This window comes from Heterodontus francisci, chromosome 31, assembly GCF_036365525.1.
Source record: "Heterodontus francisci isolate sHetFra1 chromosome 31, sHetFra1.hap1, whole genome shotgun sequence".
In the NCBI taxonomy this organism is placed as follows: Eukaryota; Metazoa; Chordata; class Chondrichthyes; order Heterodontiformes; family Heterodontidae; genus Heterodontus; species Heterodontus francisci.
Window position 1 is genome coordinate 42,852,000 of NC_090401.1, and position 6,407 is coordinate 42,858,406.

The window sequence follows — 6,407 nt, forward strand, 5'->3', positions numbered from 1 at the left end:
GTCACACCATGTAATGGATTTTCACACTGTACCAGTCACATTGTGTAGTGGATCTTCACACTGCACCAGTCACTGTGCAATGGATTGTTCAATGGCACCCGTCACACTGTGCAATGGATTGTCACACTGCAACAGTCACACCGTGTAATAGATTTTCATACTGCACCAGTTACACTGTGTAATGGATGTTCGCAATGCAAAAGTCACACTGTATAATGTATTTTCCCACTGCAATAGGCACACTCTGTAATGGACTTTCACACTGCAATAGTTACACTGTGTAATGGATTTTCACATTGATCCAGTCACACTGTTTAATTGATTTTCTCACTGCAATAGTCAGACTGTGTAATGGATTTTCATACTGCACTAGTCACGCTGTGTAATGGATTTTCACACTGGGACAGTCACACTGTGTAATAGATTATGACATTGCAATAGTCACACTGTGTAGTGGAGTTTCACACTGTAATAGTCACATTGTGTAATGAAATTTCTCACTGGAATAGTCACACGGCGTAATGATATTCACGCAGCAACAAGTCACACTGTGTAATGGAGTTTCATACTGTAGTGGTCACATTGTGTAATGGATTTTCAGGCTGCCCAGTCACACTGCGTAATGGAATTTCACACTTCAATAGTGACACCATGTAATTATTTTCACACTGCACAAGTCACACTGTGTAATTGATTTTCTCACTGGAATAGTCACATGGCATAATGAATTTTCACACTGCACCAGTCACATTGTGTAATTAATTTTCTCACTGCAACAGTTACACGGCGTAATGAATGTTCACACTGCACCAGTCAAGCTGTGTAATGATTTTCACACTGCATCAGTCACAGCGTGTAATGGCTTTTCATACTGTAGTAGTCACAGTTTGTAACGGATTTTCAGGCTGCCCAGTCACACTGCATAATGGAATTTCACTCTGTAATACTCACTCTGTAATGGTTTTTCACACTGCACCGGTCACACTGTGAAATGGATTTTCAGGCTGCAATAGTCACACTGTGTAGTGGATTTTCACACTGCAGTAGACACACTCTGTAATGAATTTTCAGACTGCAATAGTCACACAATGTATTGGATTTTCGCACGGCAATAGTCACACTGCAATAGTCAACTTGTGTAATGGATTGTCACACTGCAATAGTCACACTGAGTAATGGATTTCACACTGTAATACTCACACTGTGCAATGGATTGTCACACTGCACCAGTCACAGTGTGTAATGGATTTTCACACTGCACCAGTCACACTGTAAAATGGATTTTCACACTGCCATAGACATACTCTGTAATAGATTTTCACACTGCACCAGTCACACTGTAAAATGGATTTTCACACTGCCATAGACATACTCTGTAATAGATTTTCACACTGCACCAGTCACACTGTAAAATGGATTTTCACACTGCCATAGACATACTCTGTAATAGATTTTCACACTGCACCAGTCACACTGTAATGGATTCTCAGACTGCAATAGTCATATTGTGTAGTGGATTATCACACTGCAGTAGACACACTCTGCAATGGATTTTCAGACTACAATAGTCACACTGTGTAATGGATTTTCACATTGAAATGGCCACACTGTGTAGTGGATTTTCACACTGCAATATTTACTCAGTGTAATGCGTTTTCCCACATGCAATGGACAAACTCTGTAATGCATTTTAATTCTGCCAGTCACACTGTGTAATGGATTTTCTGACTGCACCGGTCACACTGTGTAATGGATTTTGACATGCAATAGTCACACAATGTAGTGGATTTTCACATTGCATTAATCACATGTGTAATGGATTTTCACACTGCAATAGTCACACTGTGTAATGGATATTCACACTGATCCAGTAACACTGTGGAGTGGATTTTCACATTGCAATAGTCACACTGTGTAATGGAATTTCATTATGCAATAGTCACATTGTGTAGTGGATCTTCACGCTGTAATACCCACACTGTGTATTGGATATTCACACTGCAGCAGTTACAGTGTGTAATGACCTTTCACACTTCACCAATCACATTGTGAAACGGATTTTCACACTGCAATAGACACACTCTAATGGATTTTCACACTGCAACTGTCACACTGTGTAATGGAGTCTCAGACTGCAATAGTCACACTGCAGTGGATTTTCACACTGCAATAGTCACACTGTGTAATGGATTTTCACACTGCACCAGTCACACTTTGTAATGTATTTTCTCACTGCAAAAGTCACACTGTGTAATGAATTTTCCCACTGCACCAGTCACAGTGTGTAATGAATTTTCACACTGCACCAGTCACACTGTGCGAAGGATTTTCCGACGGCAACATCACACTGTACAATGGATTTACACACTGCAATAGTCACACCTTGTAATTGGATTTGCACACTGCAATAGTCACACCGTGTAATGGATTTTCATACTGCGCCAGTTATACTGTGTAATGCATTTTCACACTGTAATAGTCACACTGTGTAATGGATTTTGACATGCAATAGTTAGACTATGTAATGGAATTTCACACTGATCCAGTTACACTGTGTAGTGTATTTTCACATTGCAATAGTCACACTGTGTTATGGATTTTCACACTTCGCCAGTCACACTGTGCAAAGGATTTTCCGACGGCAACATCACACTGTACAATGGATTTTCTCACTGCAATAGTCACACTGTGTAATGCATTTTCACACTCAATAGTCACACTGTGTAATGGATTTTGACATGCAATAGTTAGACTATGTAATGGAATTTCACACTGATCCAGTCACACTGTGTAATGGATTTTGACATGCAATAGTTAGACTATGTAATGGAATTTCACACGGATCCAGTCACACTGTGTAGTGGATTTTCACACTGCTCCAGTCACACTGTGCAAAGGATTTTCCGACGGCAACATCACACTGTACAATGGATTTTCACACTGCAATAGTCACACCGTGTAATGGATTTTTACACTGCAATAGTCACACCGTGTAATGGATTTTCACACTGCAATAGTCACATTGTGTAATGGATTTTCACACTGCAATTTTCACACTGTGTAATGGATTTTCACACTGCAATAGTCACATTATGTAATGGATTTTCACACTGCAATAGTCACACTGTGTAATGGATTTTCACACTGCAATAGTCACACCGTGTAATGGATTTTCACACTGCAATAGTCACATTGTGTAATGGATTTTCACACTGCAATAGTCACACTGTGTAATGGATTTTCACACTGCAATAGTCACATTGTGTAATGGATTTTCACACTGCAATAGTCACACCGTGTAATGGATTTTCACACTGCAATAGTCACACCGTGTAATGGATTTTCACACTGCAATAGTCACATTGTGTAATGGATTTTCACACTGCGACAGTTACACTGTGTAATGGATTTTCACACTGCAATAGTCACACCGTGTAATGGATTTTCATACTGTGACAGTTACACTGTGTAATGCATTTTCACATTGCAATAGTCACATTGTGTAATGGATTTTCACACTGCAATAGTCACACTGTGTAATGGATTTTCATACTGCGACAGTTACACTGTGTAATGGATTTTCTCACTGCAATAGTCACATTGTGTAATGGATTTTCACACTGCAATAGTTACACCGTGTAATGGATTTTCACACTGCAATAGTCACACCGTGTAATGGATTTTCACACTGCAATAGTCACACCGTGTAATGGATTTTCACACTGCAATAGTCACACCGTGTAATGGATTTTCATACTGCGACAGTTACACTGTGTAATGGATTTTCTCACTGCAATAGTCACATTGTGTAATGCATTTTCACACTCAATAGTCACACTGTGTAATGGATTTTGACATGCAATAGTTAGACTATATAATGAAATTTCACACTGCTCCAGTCACACTGTGTAATGGATTTTCACACTGCAAGAGTCACACTTGTAATGGATTGTCATACTGTAATAGTCACGATGTGTTGTGGATTTGCACACTGCAGTAGTCACACCATGTAATGGATTTTCACACTGTACCAGTCACATTGTGTAGTGGATCTTCACACTGCACCAGTCACTGTGCAATGGATTGTTCAATGGCACCCGTCACACTGTGCAATGGATTGTCACACTGCAACAGTCACACCGTGTAATAGATTTTCATACTGCACCAGTTACACTGTGTAATGGATGTTCGCAATGCAAAAGTCACACTGTATAATGTATTTTCCCACTGCAATAGGCACACTCTGTAATGGACTTTCACACTGCAATAGTTACACTGTGTAATGGATTTTCACATTGATCCAGTCACACTGTTTAATTGATTTTCTCACTGCAATAGTCAGACTGTGTAATGGATTTTCATACTGCACTAGTCACGCTGTGTAATGGATTTTCACACTGGGACAGTCACACTGTGTAATAGATTATGACATTGCAATAGTCACACTGTGTAGTGGAGTTTCACACTGTAATAGTCACATTGTGTAATGAAATTTCTCACTGGAATAGTCACACGGCGTAATGATATTCACGCAGCAACAAGTCACACTGTGTAATGGAGTTTCATACTGTAGTGGTCACATTGTGTAATGGATTTTCAGGCTGCCCAGTCACACTGCGTAATGGAATTTCACACTTCAATAGTGACACCATGTAATTATTTTCACACTGCACAAGTCACACTGTGTAATTGATTTTCTCACTGGAATAGTCACATGGCATAATGAATTTTCACACTGCACCAGTCACATTGTGTAATTAATTTTCTCACTGCAACAGTTACACGGCGTAATGAATGTTCACACTGCACCAGTCAAGCTGTGTAATGATTTTCACACTGCATCAGTCACAGCGTGTAATGGCTTTTCATACTGTAGTAGTCACAGTTTGTAACGGATTTTCAGGCTGCCCAGTCACACTGCATAATGGAATTTCACTCTGTAATACTCACTCTGTAATGGTTTTTCACACTGCACCGGTCACACTGTGAAATGGATTTTCAGGCTGCAATAGTCACACTGTGTAGTGGATTTTCACACTGCAGTAGACACACTCTGTAATGAATTTTCAGACTGCAATAGTCACACAATGTATTGGATTTTCGCACGGCAATAGTCACACTGCAATAGTCAACTTGTGTAATGGATTGTCACACTGCAATAGTCACACTGAGTAATGGATTTCACACTGTAATACTCACACTGTGCAATGGATTGTCACACTGCACCAGTCACAGTGTGTAATGGATTTTCACACTGCACCAGTCACACTGTAAAATGGATTTTCACACTGCCATAGACATACTCTGTAATAGATTTTCACACTGCACCAGTCACACTGTAAAATGGATTTTCACACTGCCATAGACATACTCTGTAATAGATTTTCACACTGCACCAGTCACACTGTAAAATGGATTTTCACACTGCCATAGACATACTCTGTAATAGATTTTCACACTGCACCAGTCACACTGTAATGGATTCTCAGACTGCAATAGTCATATTGTGTAGTGGATTATCACACTGCAGTAGACACACTCTGCAATGGATTTTCAGACTACAATAGTCACACTGTGTAATGGATTTTCACATTGAAATGGCCACACTGTGTAGTGGATTTTCACACTGCAATATTTACTCAGTGTAATGCGTTTTCCCACATGCAATGGACAAACTCTGTAATGCATTTTAATTCTGCCAGTCACACTGTGTAATGGATTTTCTGACTGCACCGGTCACACTGTGTAATGGATTTTGACATGCAATAGTCACACAATGTAGTGGATTTTCACATTGCATTAATCACATGTGTAATGGATTTTCACACTGCAATAGTCACACTGTGTAATGGATATTCACACTGATCCAGTAACACTGTGGAGTGGATTTTCACATTGCAATAGTCACACTGTGTAATGGAATTTCATTATGCAATAGTCACATTGTGTAGTGGATCTTCACGCTGTAATACCCACACTGTGTATTGGATATTCACACTGCAGCAGTTACAGTGTGTAATGACCTTTCACACTTCACCAATCACATTGTGAAACGGATTTTCACACTGCAATAGACACACTCTAATGGATTTTCACACTGCAACTGTCACACTGTGTAATGGAGTCTCAGACTGCAATAGTCACACTGCAGTGGATTTTCACACTGCAATAGTCACACTGTGTAATGGATTTTCACACTGCACCAGTCACACTTTGTAATGTATTTTCTCACTGCAAAAGTCACACTGTGTAATGAATTTTCCCACTGCACCAGTCACAGTGTGTAATGAATTTTCACACTGCACCAGTCACACTGTGCGAAGGATTTTCCGACGGCAACATCACACTGTACAATGGATTTACACACTGCAATAGTCACACCTTGTAATTGGATTTGCACACTGCAA